Source organism: Protopterus annectens, chromosome 12.part0 (assembly GCF_019279795.1).
Source record: "Protopterus annectens isolate FY-2018-M chromosome 12.part0, PAN1.0, whole genome shotgun sequence".
Lineage (NCBI taxonomy): Eukaryota > Metazoa > Chordata > Ceratodontiformes > Protopteridae > Protopterus > Protopterus annectens.
The window spans coordinates 580,329,941-580,347,822 of NC_056746.1; the positions used below are offsets into that span (position 1 = coordinate 580,329,941).

Below are 17,882 nucleotides of genomic sequence, written 5' to 3' on the forward strand. Positions count from 1 at the left end.
GCGCCATTCAGTGGGCACATAGCCTGAGGTGAGGCTATGATTGAACATGGTACTTAGGTGGGGTGCCAGTTCGTTCTGTAGTTCATGTAGAACACAGCCTGGGATGTCGTCAGGTCCCATTGATGCTGTGTTCTTGGCTTTGGATAGTGTGTTTTTTACCTGTGCAGCCGTGATTACAGGAACTTTGCATTCTTCTGGTATAGAGATGGGCCCTTTAGGGGATGACTGGGGGGGGGAGTAAAGTTAGCACTGAACCTATCTGCCAGGATGTTGGTAATATCAGTTGGTTCTGTATATTTAGTGCCATTGTGCTGTAACTCAGAGCAGATCTGAGTGTTGCCATTGCGATTCTTGACACAGCTATAGAATGCTTTGTGGTTGTCTTTAGAGTCAGTGGCAATTTTGTTTTCATAACTAGCTTTGGAGGATTTTATGAGGGATCTCAGCTTCTTACTGAGGCTGACCAGGGAGTTTCTCCAATCATGGGATTTTACTCTTTTTTGCAACAGTTTCTATCTTCTGTTGTAGAGTTTGTTTATGGCAGGGGACCACCAGATTGGCTTCCTTTTTTTGGAGGATAACATCTTGGTTCTGTTAGGGATTGCACAATCCATGCACTCGTGTAAGTGCTTATAAAGTGCATTTGTGTAGGATTCAGCAGTCATACCTCTATTGTCCGTCAGCATGGGTGTCGTGAAGTTTGCCACTTCTGTCTTAAGAAGCGTGAAGTTGGCTTTGAAGAAATTTTTTACTGTGGTTTCCCTAATGGGGGGTAGGGGAGGGATGTGGATGTCTAGGGTGATTAGCTTGTGGTCGGATCTGACCAACGAGGAATTGACCTCTGAAGTGGAACACCGGTTGCCCATGTTGGTAATAACCAGGTCTAGGATATTGCTGCCCCTGGTGGGGGTGTGGATAAGTTGATCCATGGCATTGGAATTTATGAATTCCAGAAAACGTTGAGCACAAGAATTGGTACATGAGTAGTTTTCCCAGTTAATGGTAGGGTTGTTGAAATCGCCCATTATTAGGGTGTTAGGTTGTACCCTAATATTTTCCAGTGTATTAAGAAATGAGGAGTGGGAATCCTGGGGCATGGTGGGGGATCTGTAGCAAGCTACAATTTGGATTGCGGTCTTGCCCAGAGTTAGTTGCACTTGGATAATCTCGGATGCATTATGCTGAGCAACTAGCCTGGAGGTGTGGATATCCTTAATGAATATGGACACACCTCCGCCTTTAGTGTTTCGGTCCGGGTTAGGTGGCCGAAAGGTGTGGTATGAATTATAGCCTGGTAATGCAAGGTTACTCTCTGGAGCCTTGAACCAGGTCTCTGTCACTGCACAGATGTCGATGTTCTCCATTTTAAGGAGTGCCTTGAGTGAGTGCATTTTGAGGTTTAGACTTCTAGCATTGAGTAGCAATACCCTCAGATTCTTCTTGCCTGTACCTGTTAAGGTGGTGAATTTGTCATTTGAACTTTGCTTAAAAAAGGCACTATAGGGGTGGCTAGAGCCTTAGCCAGTATCCGGAATCCCAGGGGCGACAGCTGCAGGCCGTCTCTGGCAAAGCATCGTGGTTTGTCGATCATGTCATCCCAGGCAGACAGATACTGGATCCCCTTAGAATGACACCAGAAGCTTAGCCAATTGTTGAAGTCAATCATTTTGTCCTTGTACTGTGGTATCATTCTGGGTGATAGCAGGATGCTACTCAGGGCTAGGGTCATACCTGCCTGGGCTACAAGATCGGACAGCTCCTCCATGACCCTTTTCATGTAGTCCAAGGAGGTACGTCTCAGGTCATTGTTTGATAACTGCGTGGAGCTCTTCCATCTCTGAGTGCAAAATGTATATTCAGTCTGATTTCAATATTCACTGTCTGGCGATATCAATGTACAAAACTTTCAGTTAGGCTGTTGAACAAAAAAGTGTTTGCTATGACTAATGAATTACATCACTAGAATTCTATTAGTCTGTGTCCTGCTTCATTTTGTATTCCAGGACCAAACTTGCCTGTTATTTCAGTTGTACATTGACTACCAGCTTTAGGCAATTCCATTACCTCTGATGAAAGTAAAGTCTGTTTTTTTTTTTCTCATTCTATTTCCAGAAGGGGCCTCAGTGCCTTGTAAAACTGCTCAATATCTTTCTCTTCAGCATCAGGCATTGGAACCTAAACTTTTATCACAGTAATGTTACATGGCTTATCTTGGGGTCTAATTGAGATCATTCTGTTATTGTTTTTTTCTTGTAATTTAGCACTGATTTTGACACTTTTATAAACTATGAGGTTTACTCTATTTCTTCTGCAAAATTATTGTTCACAGTAAAACATATGATGCTTATCTGATGTAAACTGTCTCATCTCAGCCAATTTTACTTAACTATTTCTCAAAATATCAACATTAATACTTGCTATCCCATTGCTATCCACATCAGGTTTACTTGAGTTCTCACTTTATACTTTCCAAGTTCTGATAAGTGTATAGCTCTTTGCAACCTTAGACTTTACTTTGATCTGTAAGCATCTCAGCAGTTGGATGTCCTTTCACCGTTAATCCATCTGTGTCATAAAATCTAGCACTACTTGTGTTTGTCCTCTGTTCTTCCAAAGTCACATGCTGAACGCAGTCAGACTTGAGTTTCGCATATTCTAGTGTCTGTTTGGTAACGTTTGTGGTTGCTTTTTTCAGTAGGGCTTTCTTGAAAATAAAACTAGCATAGATTCTCCAGTGGACCATATTTGATCTGGACAGTCTGTAATATCCTGTCCATTTTCGGTGGCTGTACACAGTATAGCTTGTAAATTCACTAAGTTTAATAACAGCCTTCACCTCAACAAAATAATTAGCCTAAAAAGGCATTTTATTTAGATTGCAAATTTTAGCTGCAAAATCTCTTCTTTGCTCATGTGGTGTTTGCTTCATTCTTTAAATATTCCACAAAAAGTAGGATGTCAGCTCCAGGGAAATGTGCTTTGCATCCACACACACACACACACACCTTGCTGTTAAGTATCGGTTGCGTTTTGAAATGCACTTTAGTTTGTAAAAACATCCTGAGAACATAAAGTGAATCCCATAAACAGCAACTCTGAGTAATATGATTTTGTTTTTTTTTTTAAATCATTAGTACTACCACAGGCAATTTCTAATTTGTCAGGCCGCAAGTTAGTTTTGAAAATTCTTTTGCAGGAAAAATATCTGCTTCCATCTATTTATCTATGAATTTCTGAATAGTTGTATTTGACTTTATTTTTTGTTGCTTTATAGACTCTTTTAATCCTTGCTTGTCTGATAAGTCTTTCCCCATGTAGGCAACTTCCTGTCCCTTAAAGTTCCTCTCTTCGGTTTGATATTTCATCCTCTCCATCATTATTCTGTATTTGAAACATCATATTTAATTCTTAATTAGCAAGATGCAATGGCACAGGGGGTTTATGAACTTTAGTAACGATCATAAATAATAGTAGACCTCAACAGTAGAAATATCTTAGTTCCATCCAAGCATTCGTGATGTAATAAAATGTGTGTGTTACCAAGTGATTTCATTGTCTGTTTTAAAATGCTACCTTTAAACTGTGACCATCAAATGCACAATACTTTATGCATCACATGCAGGACTGGTTCACATGGCAACATTTTAGTTTCTGTGCTGTTGAAATACCTCTCTTGAAATAAATTACCTCTTTCCACTTTGGAGTTTCTCATAGGTTTCTGAGTTTCCGATGCTATGTAATGTGTAGATGTGTATTGTAGTTGAATGTGGTCAGTTATACATCTATCATCTGAATTGGGGAGTGTACAATACTGTAATGAAGAAATCTGCATTATGTTGTTTTTAAGTATATCCGTAAATATTATCCTTCCATTTTGTTAACTGCTTATTATATTGAGGGTCATGACATTAATAAGCTGAGCAGGGCAGACCAGACTTCCCTAATCCCATAAGCTATCTTCAGTACCTGCTGGAGGATGCTCCATTGTTCCATGGTCAGCTGAAAGTTTTACTCTCTCCACCGTATCATGTCTGTCTCCTGAGGCCTCCTCTCAGTGGTCCTTGCCTGGTATACCTCTTTTAGGAGGAACACAAGGGGTGTCTTCACTAGGTGCCCAATCCAACTCATCTCAGCCTAGATGGCTATAGAGCAAGATTCTTTCAGACTGCTCAATTCCACACTGTATCATAAGGAGGTAAGCCTAGTAAATGTAGGAAGGTACCTCATTTCTACAACTTGTATCAACAATCTCAGCCTTTCTGGCACTGCCCGAAGTTAATGACTATAGATGAGGATAAGTACATATACTGGTAAGTTGAATACTTTGTCCTAGGACTTAGCTCCTTGTTTGCTACCACAATCCTGTTCAGTGCTTGCTGTACTGCCAGCACTGCACATATCCACAGGTCAGTCTCCTGATCCTTCTGACCTCACTGTGGAAAAAGATCCAAAGATACTTAATCTTCTTTACTTGAGATAGCTGCTCTTCTCTCACCTGCAGGGGAAGATTTCTGGACCAGAACCATGACAGCATATTTAAAAGTGATGATTCTCATTATGAGCCATTTCACATTTGGCAAGAAACTACTGCTGGAGATCACAGTTAAGGAAAAGGGGCATTGTCTTATCTGTTAGGCATAAGAGAATGTTAATTAAAATAATTGGGGGTACACTGCATATCCTGAAAGAACTTGATCTGTAGCATTTTTCACTTGAGGTCAATAAGACAGTGTCTTGGGTATTAATTATTAAAGAATGTTAATAAAATTAATTGTAGTGCACAATATATCATGTAGAAAATTCATTTATGACATTTTTTTCGATGGACAGGCTCACAATGATGTAAGAGGTTGGATATTTATGGTCAGTATAGATACCAGTGTTCAGTGATTTAGTTACTTCATGTAGAACCCATCTACACAGTGTCACTGTTGTTTCATCTCTTTATTTTATATTATAAATGGATTTTCTCTATATAGCCATTTTGCTAGATAGAAGGTGTGTGTCCCAGCCCTCCCCAAATAGTTCATTTGCTAGTGAAATAAGTATGTTTACCCATATTTGTTAGAAAACTTGGTTTCTGAATGTGTGATAATTTCTGTAAAATATTAATTGAAGCAGCAACAATTATTCCTTGCTTGAGAACTAATTGAAAAAAAAATGGTTCTAATAAATTTATACTCATGTCTTGAGCTTCTTCAGAAGTTAAACTACTGAAAAAGTTCTTCTGTGGAAAAGATACAAAAAATTAATGCATTAATTTTTTCTAGTGAATTTGGTATGTGGAAATTTTGTATTGTGCATACTATCATTGTCTTAAATATCAAAACAGAAGTATTTTAAAGTAATCTTTGTAGTTTTAGATGTTTAGTCACCCATCTGAGTCCTGCATACGTGTTTACCGATATTTTTTGTAAACAGCCAGTGACAAGGTATCATAAGCACATGTAGCTTCCTTAATTGTAAGGTCTCTTCTACCTTTGTACACTTATTTTTAAGGGTAGCATTGTGAGAGTGCATTAACTTGCAGTATTAAACTGGACTACAAGTTTTTCTCCAAGCCATATCCCTGATGTCAGCACACAGTTTTGAAGAATCATGTCAGAGCTTATCTGACAAAATATGTGCCATTTAATAATTTTTATAATTTGTTTCCCTTGAAACCCAGTAGACCAATGCCTAATTAAGTGAGATGCCCAATGTCACATGCTTAGCAAATGGAGACTGAGAAGATCTAGCTCAAGTGAATGCAGAAGCTTTTTAGCAGGCCACATATTTGATCCTATGCTTGAATCATAGTTATTCCCCAGTAGGAAACAAGAGAATCACTTAAATATGTTCTAGAAGCATATAAGGGACACTAAGTTCACCTGAGTTGCCCATTTACTTACTGTCTAGTTAAATTGTTGGTCTTAATTACCATCTTACATGCTACTGCCTGCTGTCCAGACTGTCTCAAAGATGTATGAATTGCATCACTGATTCTGTACACAGTACTTCCTGATGGTGACTTTAAGTTGTCATTGCTCACTTTCTCAAGTTTTTTTCTTTTATTTAGTGAGCAGACCACGTACATGGCAAACGGCTGTGACTGTTGGCCCTGAATAAAGCGTATTTCAAAAACAGCACCTTTATTAGTCATTGTAGTTACACAGGTATACAAAACAAGAAAAAAGTGAGATTATTACAGTATATCCAATTATCCCCTTAGAAAAAATAGATACCTGATGATTTATAATGTCACTTGATACAGGTAAGGTAGTGATCGATGCATGATGGAGGAGAATATCCATTTCTCAGGTACAGATCTAAAATGCATACAGCTGTGTAGTACAAAACTTACTAATTCTAGACTGGAGTTAGTTAATGCCAACAGTATGTATACATGCTCATATGCACACTGGTCTACTATAAATATGTCTCATTCTGCATCTGTATTCTCCATTTATTCCATTCACTGGATTGAAGACACAGCTGGTTGAATGTTATCAGATGTCCCCGAATTGCCCCCATCCTTTGGATGGAAAAATTGTTGAACAGGTTGCACAAGTTGATTGAAAGGTGCAAACTTTTATTAGTACAAGATCACTGTTTGGCAGGTGTTAGGATGTATTAAATGTCTTATTTTTTTCATCTGCCTTTTTGAAATGGATTTTGTATTTTTTTACTAACTGCAGGCTGACACATTGCAATGTGTTCAAAACATCCTTTAGTAATTTTGATACTTTAGGAACATGAAAACAAGGAAGTCGTCTAGCAGATATAATGTATGTGCTAACACAAGCCTGAAGGACAAAAGTACAAAGTAAGACAGCTTGTTACTTCTTAGAATAAGCTATAACACCATGATTTCATCTTGCCTGGAAAGAAGATATGGACACACCTTGTTGTATAATAGCTAGCATGACTAGTTATCTCTGATTTGTTTTACAGTGTAAATATTTATAATGTATCATATAGTAGGGTGAGCTTATGGTACTGTTTAATGCACTCTCCTGTAACAGCTATAGGATAAAAAGTTCATCATAAAAATATCTTGTACATAGTAAGTTTGTAATGTATCTATATGTTTCAAAGTGTCATTTTCACTAATGGCAAAGTAATATGTAATAGCAGGGATTGAGAAAATGGCCTTTCACTGCTGTTTTGCAATCTGAGAGATGATATATAATAAAGTAGTGGGAGTATGGAGGTGCAGTCCCTCACAAAGGGGCTGTCCTCGTGCAGAAAAGCACTGGTAATATTTTTGTGTGTGTTGCTTTGTGCTTTTGGATGTGTTTGTGGCTTTGTGTATGTGGTGTTTGATTTTGTGTTGGGGTATGAAGTGGTGTAATAGTATGGAGGGTGTGTGTGTATGTAACTATGTTTTAATTGAATGTGTAGTGTGTGCATTGGGTTATATGAATTTTTTTTTTTTTTTGATCACTTGAGTTGTGATCATTGTTCAGTTGTTTATCATGACCTGTGAATTGGCTGACTCTTTTTGCCAGTGCTGGGTAATGACTTGACTAAAGCCTGCTTTTGCAAGGCTTGATATTTGTCTGGCATGGGGACGAAATACATATAAAAATGCTTGGTTTTAATGCCTGTTGAAAGTGAAACAGAACTTCAAGTGTGAATGTGGTAGAATGGACGCTAAGTATGAGGTTTAGGTACCTCTGAGTATTCCCCATATTCTTAGGTAATACAATCTTAGAGTTATTGTGTATATCTGTATGTAAATAGAAGTGATTTGGGAGGCAGGGAATGGTGTAATGATAAGTTTTGATTTTTATTTTTGAAGCATAGCTTATTTTTCAGAGCTTTTGGACCTTCATTCTCTTGCATTTGTGATACGAATCTGCTAGGCTTATAGAAATGACCTATGTATAAAAATTGCAGCAGGCACATCAGAACTCATCTGTGCTGCAGGTTGGTGAACAATATACATTTCATCTACATACAATGAAATCATATTCACTAGTCTCTTGCAAATATAAATAATACCATTATGTGGGAGATAACTGCCATCCAAATATAAGATGGGATAGTTAACTATCTAGTAAGTGAATAGTTGTTATTTTATAGGATTTTCAAAATCGAAATAACTTTGCATAGCTTTTTCATAATCTCATTATAGAGAACAGCATACTTGGTATTATACTGACACACTCTCAACAATAATATCTGATTGTTCATATTGGCCTCTGTAGTAAACATTAATCATACTACCATATTTTTAACTAAGAATAATTACCTACATAATTGGAAGTATCTGCTAGTCATTATCAGAGCTGCTTTCTTCTAGTCTGGCTTTGCTTGATTCTAAAACCATCTGGATACAGAAAGCTGATATAAATATACTTTTTTGCACTTGATCTGTTTCAGTGATAGTTAACAAAATTGTACTGCATTTATTTATTTGCTTGATTGAATATTTCTGGCCTCCGTCTGCATTTTGTTAACAAAACTGTACCGCATTTATTTATTTGCTTGATTGAATATTGCTTGTCTTTTTATGGATTTTGTTAACAAAACTGTACTGCTTTGGAACTGCCCACCCTCACCATAAATTTGATATTGGGCACTCCTCCCAATCTCATTTAATTTGCTTACTCTGCTGAGTACAGTGAGATCATTTGAGGATGACTATACCCTTGCATCTTTGACTTTGGGCACTCTTCCCAGTCTCATTTAATTTGCTTTCTCTGCTGAGTACAGTGAGATCATTTGAGGATGACTATCCCGTTGTGTCTTTGATTTTGGACACTCCTCCCAGTCCCATCTCATCAGCTCATTCTACACTGTACAGAAAGAGGATTGGGGAAGGACAACCCCCTTAGTTTTTTTATCTTGAATTATCTTGTGTTTCCCCCCTCTCCATTTAAAAATGCACTTTATTCAACTGTTTTTAATGTAATTGTGTTCTTCCTTCTTTATTACCTTATTTTGCTTTGCTGCTTGGTGTTATGTGTTCAAGTGCTTTTATTCTGCTGCATTTATTACTGCTTGTTAGTAGCCTGATTAAATTTGTCTATTATTCTAAGCCTCTTAGTTTTGGTTTTAGCACTTGTGCTTCAGGCCAGTTGTTTAACATTTAACGAGGTTTTTGTGGTCTACACAAACCCTTATCAAAACCCTCTCTCGATAAGTCCGTCCAGGTTTCAGAATACTATGTCTGGACAATTCCCCTCAGTTTCTCCTGCCAGTCTGGTTGACGTGGGGATACTGAAACAGTTTAGCAACTGCCTCATGTTCACTGACATAATTCTTCTACTTGCGAGAAAAGCATCTACATCAGTAACCTGGAATCCATGCTGTCTTATGCCACGGTCACTACTCCTGAGAAAGAGGAGATTGCCAGCACAAACACCATCCCACCCACATCACATAGCTAAGCACAACACACACTCACAAATGCAGATGTCCTCTATAAAAACTTACCTAAACAGCAGAGACCTCCAAAACACACTCATAAGCATTCCACACACAACAAAAAACACATCACAGACAGCAGACAATACACCAGTGTTTCACAAACACAGCCCATAAGGCATAACAATAAACCATACATACTAGTCTTTGGTGACTCCTTTGTGAGACACACCAATGTCCCCCTCACCAGGCTAGACAAGGAGAAGATCACTGTCAGTTGTCTGTCAGGTGCCAGAATCTGCCACATCACACATGCATTTAAGACTCTTCACAACACATACAAATATGAATCTGTCATTGTCCATGTTGGTGTGAATGACTTGAGACATACCTACTTGGACTATATGAAGAGATACATGATTGAGCTCTCCGAGTATGTGTACCAGGCAGGTATGACACTAGCCCTAAGCAGCATTCTACCTTCACCAAGAATGATACCATAATACCAACAAAATATAATTGACTTCAACAATTGGCTTAGTTTCTGATGCCATTCCAAGCAGATCTAGGATCTGTGTGCCTGGAATGACATGGTTGACAGGCCTCGATGTTTTGCCAGAGATGGCCTTCACCTATCACCCCTGGGATTCCAGATTCTGGCCAAGGCTCTGGCATACCCCAGTGTGCCTTCTTTAGGCAATGTCCTGGACAGTTGTGCCCATAAACTGCAATGCTAGTGAAGGTGACACCTTTGGTACTTATCGGCAGGTGGTAGATATTGTGGGGGAAGTTATTTATAGTAGGTTAGATGCCTGAATTGGCTGGATGGAGACCCTCTTGCAGTGGCTGATTGAGTTGCATTCCTGTTCAACACAATCTCCACCATCTGAGACAGAATTCAGTGCTGACTGTACCTATGGTGAGGAGTAATTTTGTACTGGGTCACATCAGACAGACAATGCAGCTGTAGGCACATCCTATCCCCATCCTCATTTCCCCTCCCTTTTGTGTACATGTCCCCCCATTTATTGTTCAGTCCTTCCCTTAATATTGTCTTCTCTCTCTTTGATGTCTCCTTCACTACTATGCTACCCCACACCCTGTTACTTATGTCCGTCTTCCCTTGCTACCTAACCCTCCTACCTTCATCTTATATCTCTACCTTTCTTCAACAACTTACCTTCCCTTTATGCATAAAAAAGGGCACCTGTCCCCCCAAAATTGCTCCACATTACCCACTTCCATCATTTTTACTCCTTTTTTGCTCACCTTCTCTTCTCCCTTCTGTCTGCTTCCCGTTTTAATCTGTTTCTTATACTTACATTTCCATCCTTTAATCTAGTCAAAAAATAGATAAACAAGGACTTCCAAGATGGCTGCACATTGACCAACAGCTTTATTTCAGCTGTCCCAGTGTGCAAAAAGAAACTGAGAGATAAGGGCCAGTAACTCTGCCAATTTTAGTAAATTCAGTTGCTGGCAAGTAAATGCACTGCCTTGGTGCCAGCAAAGAAAAAACGTAAAGAGACAGAAAGAAAATCAGCTAGAAAAGGTGGAGAAAACATTGACTTGGAAGAATCCTAAAGCTCTTCAGCAAAAAAATAGTTCAAGCTCCAGCTTTAGTGCAGGACATGGCTTCCAGTAATCTAGAGGAAAAAAATAAATCAGATGTGCTCAGAGCTAACTAAATAAACAAAACATTGAAGGAGTATATCAACTGAAATAACAAAATGATGGAAAAAGTGGAAGAATCTTTAAACCGATAAAAGTGCAGAAATCGGAGGTCAAATGTTGGCTGAGTATGAGACTGCTCAAGAAGAGCTGTTTCATAGAGTAAGAGAACAGAACTTGCAGGGAAAACCTCAGATTTTCTAATGTACTAGGAAAAACTGAAGGAATAGACTGTATTTAATTGTATGGATGCACAAATAAGCAACTGGACTGGTATTCTATGTCTAGATTTGGTACCTGAAAGGGCACAGTGTATGTATGCTCCAAACCTGGCTATGAGGAAGCAGCCAAGACCTGAATTAGTAAAGTTGCAATCATATCAACAGAAATAGTTGATCATGACAAAACAGTAGCAGAAGAGCAAACTGTATAAATTTGGAGATAGTAGAGTGTTTTTGGAAAATTATTATTCACCCTACACCAAGCAGAAGAGAAGCAAATTAATCCCACCAATCAGGAATTGTTGAGAGGCAGGTGTGAGATTTAAACTTCTGTATCCAGCTGTCTTCAGAATATTTTTCCTAGAGGATCAAAGTCATTTTTTGATACTGAACAGGCTAATGAGGAAATATAAAAGTTTGTCTAACAAAAAGTGGGCATTCAAACAGAAGGGGACTCTGTTTGACATTCTTCTGATAATAAATTTCATAGAGAGACTTTGCAAGTAAAACCTTTACTAGTGTTCCAAAGGAAAATGCTTGAAAGACAGATAAGATAAAAGCACAGGCGTTGACTAGAAGAATTGTGAGTACCTTGGACTTCAGTAAGAGTCATGGAATGGGAGACTGAGATGAACAGGAAGAAGAACAGAAACACTGAAATTAGTGAATAAATGTCAGATTATAAATCAGTCACATTTGTGAAATATGGCTATACATTAAAAAGTGGAAAGGTTGGACTTTTGTTGACTTTGTTAAACTTGCAGGGGACTGAAAGTTATATACCCCACTTCGTGTTTGGAAGGACACTAAAAGAAAAGGAAAAAAGTTACTGTAAGTAAAACCATTTTTGTTCATAACAATATTTTTATAAAACATTTCATGATATAAATTGCATGTTACGTAGTAAACCATTTTCAGTTGTGCTGTGTGGTAAAAATACTAAAGTAAACATACATTTTTTCCTCTTTTTAGTTTTAAGAAGTGTAGGCATTACAATATAAAAAGAGAAGAAACTCTGGACAAAAGTATGTTTAAGTTAATATGCTGTAATTTTGGGTTGTTGAGTTGAGGTATGGGGTGCAAAAGTGCACAGATTATAATTTGCGTAGAGATGATGTGTTTTCTATTACTTTTGTGCAGATGAATGCATCAAGGCCCTTGGCTTAATCTAATGACACGCTTTTTGTGAAACAAATACATAAGAGAAGACTGAATGCAATGAAAATGTTTCCTTTAGCAAATAAGATAACTGAGAAGTCTGCAGCTGAGAGCAGCTGTACATTTTATGTTTCCATGGAGACAAGCTGAATACAAGTGTGTGTAATAAAAGCTGTAGCATATTTTTAAGGCTAAAAGTTAATGCTCTTTGAAAGTCTATAAGCTTCTATCAGAAGCTGTACATCATTTTGTATGTTTGTTTTAATTTAATAGATTCTGGGTGCATTTTTGTTATTTGAGAGGTTTTTATTAAAACAAAAAGTCTTCTAAAATTTGACATGGTTCAAGTGGAGGGGACAAGAAACAATATGCAGATTAACCTGCTAAATATTAGTGGGTGCATGCAACAAAAGCGGGAAATAGATATTTAAAAAAGCTGTCATGTGTAATAGGTGGGAATAATAACTTCATATCATAATGGTTACTCTAGCCATATTATTTTGGAATGTTAATGGCCTCACAGGTACAGACAAAACGGAAAGAGTAGAGTTATAGCAAGAAACGCAATGTGCAAATAGCAATGCTGCAGAAGGAACATATTTAAAAAAAATGAGCATGTGAATTTACTAAGGAAAGGATTTCAGAAAGATATTCAGCAGAATATCAGGGACAAAGAAAAAAGAGAGTATGTATACTAATTGCTAGAGGAGGTCCAAAATTGTAATAGAAGAGGAAAAAAAAGATAATAGTAGATTTGAAGCAAGGGGCTACTTGCAAGTGGAGGATTATGTTGGCATGGATGTATATTCCACCTAAAATTGCTGTTATGGAGCTTAAGAAAAAAGTGAGAGAACCAATCGGCTTTCTTCAGGGAATATTACTTATAGTTGGTGACTGAGATCTGATTTGCAACAATGAGGATGTATCTGGGGGACCTAGAAGGAAAAGTATAATAAAAGAGGGTAGATTTCTGAAGAAATTTATGAAAATATTTGGTATGGAATATGTGAATTCAGTAGTAGGAGCTCAGAAAAAAAAATACATATTTTGCCTCAGATGCAATAAATAGGCTAGACTAGATAGAAATCATATTTCACTGAAAATCCAATAGCTATTTCATATCATATGGTAATAACACCTAAGATAAAAATGCAGGTTAAAAATGAGACACTGGCGCTTTCCCACATACCTGTTAGAAACAGAAGAAGTTAAGCAATGGGTAGTAGAAATTATTCAAAAGTTATTAGAGAAGATAGATAAAATGAAAGTGAAGTTTAAAAATAAAAGGAAAAAGAGATATGGTTAAGAAGTAACAGGAATTATTTAGTGGGGTCCACAGAGGTTAAAGTATTACAGAATAAGGGGAATTTCACAAAACAAGAAGCGTCAACTGCAGAGTGCTGAAGAGAAAATAAGGGAGTATCTGTATAATATGCATGTGCTTAGAAAGATTGCCATTCATCAACTGTTTTTGATAATAACTTCACAGCACAAAAGCTTTTAGCACAACAATTTAAGCAACAGGACGTAGAAAGGGTTGTTGCCAAACTTAGGGAGCCTATAACAGCAACAATAACCAGATATCCTGTAGAGGTATTTGAGATATTTCAGAAACTTTATGACAATTTGTATAAAGCAGAACAATGTGGAATTCAAAAAGAGCATGAAATGGAAATAGTTATAAAATACTTTTATGTACTCCAGTGTTAGAGGTAGATGAGACTCAACAGTTAACAGTTAAGGACTTCCAAGGTGGCTTCACATTGAGTAACAGCTTAATTCTGGCTCTCCCAGTGTGAAAACAGAAACTTAGCAGATAAAGCCAGTGGACCTGGATTTCTGAATAAATTTCAGTTGCAAACTAGTAAGTGCACTGCCTGGATGCCAGGAAAAAAACACAGAGGGCCTGAAGGAAAATCAGCTACAAAAGGTGATAAAACAATAGACTGGGAAAAGTACTGTAGCTGTTCAGCAAAAAGAAGTGCAAGTTCCAGACATGACTTCCAGTAACGTAGAGGAAAGTAGAAAACAACTGCATACAGACCTGACTTAAATAAATGTTAATTGTTATGGAGTATATAAACTCAAACAATAAAAGGTTGGAAAAAAATGGAAGAAGCTTTTAAAAGATACTTAAATGAGATGATAAAACTGCAAAACTCAGAGGTCAAAATGATGAAAAGGCTGGCTGAATATGAGACTGCACAAGAAGAGATGTTTCAAAAAAAAAATAGGAGTAGAGGACAGAGCACATTGAGACAACCTGAGATTTTTTGCTGTACCTGAGAAGCTGAAAGGAACAGACTGTATTAATTTTATAAAAGCACAAATAAGCAACTGGACTGGTGTTCAACAGCACTAATTGTTAATTGAAAGGGCACATTGTATGTATGCTCCAAACCTGGCTATGAGAAAACAACCTAGACCTTTAATAGTAAAAATGCAATCTTACCAGCAGAAGGAGTTGATTCTGATAAAACTGTGGGAGAAGGACAAAGTACTAAAAGTAGGAGACAGAGGTGTATTGTGGAGAATGACTACTCGTACACCAGGCAGAAATGTATTCCATTATTCAGGGAATGTCGAGAAGCAGGCATGGGATTCAAACTGCTGTACTCAACTATCTTCAAAATATTTTTCCCTAGAGGAAAAAAACATTTTTGATGAAGTACATGCTAAGGAAGAAATAGAAAATTCTGTCCAACAAAAAACTGAGTTGTGGAACAGAAGGAGATTCTGCTACTTATTCTTTTGGTAATAGAGATCACAGATAGACTGTGCCAGTGAAACCTTTCCCAGTTCATCAATGGAAATGCTTGAGAGAAGGGAAAAAAGCACAGGAGTTGACTAGAAGAATCAAGAGTGCACTGGAGATGAAGCAGTCAGGGTTTGGGAGACAGAGATAAACAGGACTAGAACAAGAAAATCTGAAACTAATGGATTTTCTTGGACTTTGTTAAACTTGTAGGGGACTCTAAAACATATATCCTACTTCATGTCAATAAAATTTGGAGAAGAAAATAAGTAACTTGGAAAGTGACAAATATGGGATTAAAAAAACAATTAAATTTGTTAAACAGGACAGAACAAGAAAATCTGGAAATATTGGACTTGTTTGAACTTCGTTAAACTTGTAGGGGACTATAAAGCATTTGCCCTACTTTCTGTCATTAATGTTTGTAAAAATACCCAGGAGAGGGGAAGAGGCAAGAGAGAGTTAACTGTAAGTAAAATAACTTAAAAGTATTACTTAACTGGTGCATGATTTTCTTTGCATGTTATAAAGTAACTTTTTTTTTTCAGTTATTTTTAAATGTAATGGGGATACTAATATAAATAGGTGCTTCTGTTTATTTATTTTTGATTCTTTCTCCCTTCTCTCTTTCTCCTTGTTCAGTTTTAAGAAATGTAGGCACTGCAATGTTTTAAAAAATGGATCTAGTTAAAAGAGCATGACAAAAGAAAAGTTAGTGTGCTTTTTCTCATTCTTACATAGGAGAATGATGAGGTTAAGGCCATTAGCTTTATATAGTAACAAGTTTTAACAGAAACAAGTCAATGAAAAAGAATATTGAATATTATAAGGTCTTTTTTTTTTTTTTTACAGTAAACAGTCCCGTATCTGGTTCTCATGTGACTAGCAGACAATAAAGAAAAGTAGCTTGGAGAAAATGTTTTCTAAAAACATTCAAGTGTTTTCCCAGCTGGGAGTGCTATAAAGATAAGGCAAAACCAGACAACAGGCATTACCATGCAGATGATCTTTCTTTTGGTTTAGCTCGAGGCTGTGTGGTTGTCAGTTTGGAACTTTTGTTCCTATTAAGGGGTAAAACTTCAGTATTTTAAGGTGTACATAGTTTTGTGTGTAAAGTTAGTAGGTTTTAGGGGGTAGTGTGTGTGTGTATTTTTATATGAGAGTTTTCAGTAAAACAAAAAGTTCTGGAAGATGTCACATAGGCTCAAATGGAGATGACGATAAACAATTGTAAAAAAAAGATTATCCAGTCAAACAGTGCATGCATGTAACACAAACGTGGAAACTAGACATTTAACAAAAAAAGCTTTTGTACATAAAAGGTGGGAATAATAATCCCGCAAGAATATGATTCCTTTTATAATGTCTTTAAATGTTAATGGTCTCACAGATAAATGCAAAAAAGAAAGAGTACTGAACTATATTAAAATATGTAGAGTGCACATAGCTATGCCACATTAGGCATAATTGGATAGAACTGAACATGTGAATTTGATAAAGAAAGGTTTTCAGGATAATTATTCTGCAGAATACCTGGGGCAAAGGAAGAGAGGATTACTTATATTAATTTCAAGAGAAGCTCCAATACTAACAGAAGAAGAAAATAAAAGACCTTAATGGTAGCTTTATAGTACTCTGGGGCTACTGGCAAGGGAGGAGGATTACACTGGCATGTATTTATATTCCACTGAAAACTGCTATAATGGAGCTAAAGAAAATTATGGGAGAAGTAATTAGCTTTCAACAAGGAATATTACTTATAGGTGGGGACTGGAATTTGATTTGCAACAGTGAAGATGTGTCGGGGGGGGGCGGAAAGGGAAATATAACAAAGGAGGGTAGATTTTTAAAGACATTTATGAAAATATTTGGTATGGAAGATGTGAATTCAATACTAGGAATTCAGAGTGAATATAAATATATTATTCCCCAAGATAGAAAAAACAGACTAGACTAGACAGAATTTACAGTTCTCAGAAACACATGCATTTAATTGAAGATCATGATACCCACCCAATAACTATTTCACATATTGCGCTAATAATAACTAAAATAAAATCAAGACACAAAAGAGAGGAATTTAAGAAATGGGTAGTAAAACTTATTCAGGAGCAATTAGAGAAGATAGAAACAACTTCTGTAAATATAGCTAGAGAGTGGAATAAAATTAAAGTGGAATTTAAAAATAGAGTGGAAGTAAAAGAAAGGGAGATATGGTTAAGAATTATTTAGATGGACTGACAAATATTAAAGTATTGCAAAATAGGGAGAATCTCACAGAACAAGAGGAGGAGCAACTGCAGAATGCTAAAGAGAAAATAAGGAATCACCTCGATAATATGCATGAGTTTAGAAAGATTGCTGTTAAGCAACTGTTTTTTGATAATAACTCCAGAGAAGAAAACTTTTAACACGACTACTCTGGCAACAGAAAGTAGAAAGGGCTAAGATAGGAGAAGATGAGATAAAAATGGTGATGTATAACCACTCTACAGGAAAATCCCCAGAATGAGATGGTATTCCTGAGGAAGTTTAGAAGCTACAAGGGAAAAACTGATAAAGATCTGGAAGGTTTTGTTTAACAGTATTTTAAGAGGAGGAGGAGTACCAACATCCTGGAAGAAAGCAGTAGTAGCTGTAATACCGTAGTGTGTGAAGATCCATCAAATCCAACTTCATACAGGCCCATTTCAATACTAAATCTTGATTATAAAGTGTTCATG

At 37.0% G+C, this 17,882-nt stretch overlaps 1 protein-coding gene across 1 annotated transcript in view; it reads left to right on the plus strand.

The window, feature by feature from the left end:
* LMF1 (lipase maturation factor 1) overlaps nucleotides 1-17,882 on the plus strand; it is a 4,369,731-nt gene that overhangs the window by 1,161,874 nt on the left and 3,189,975 nt on the right. The gene's annotated exons all lie outside the window — the stretch shown is intronic.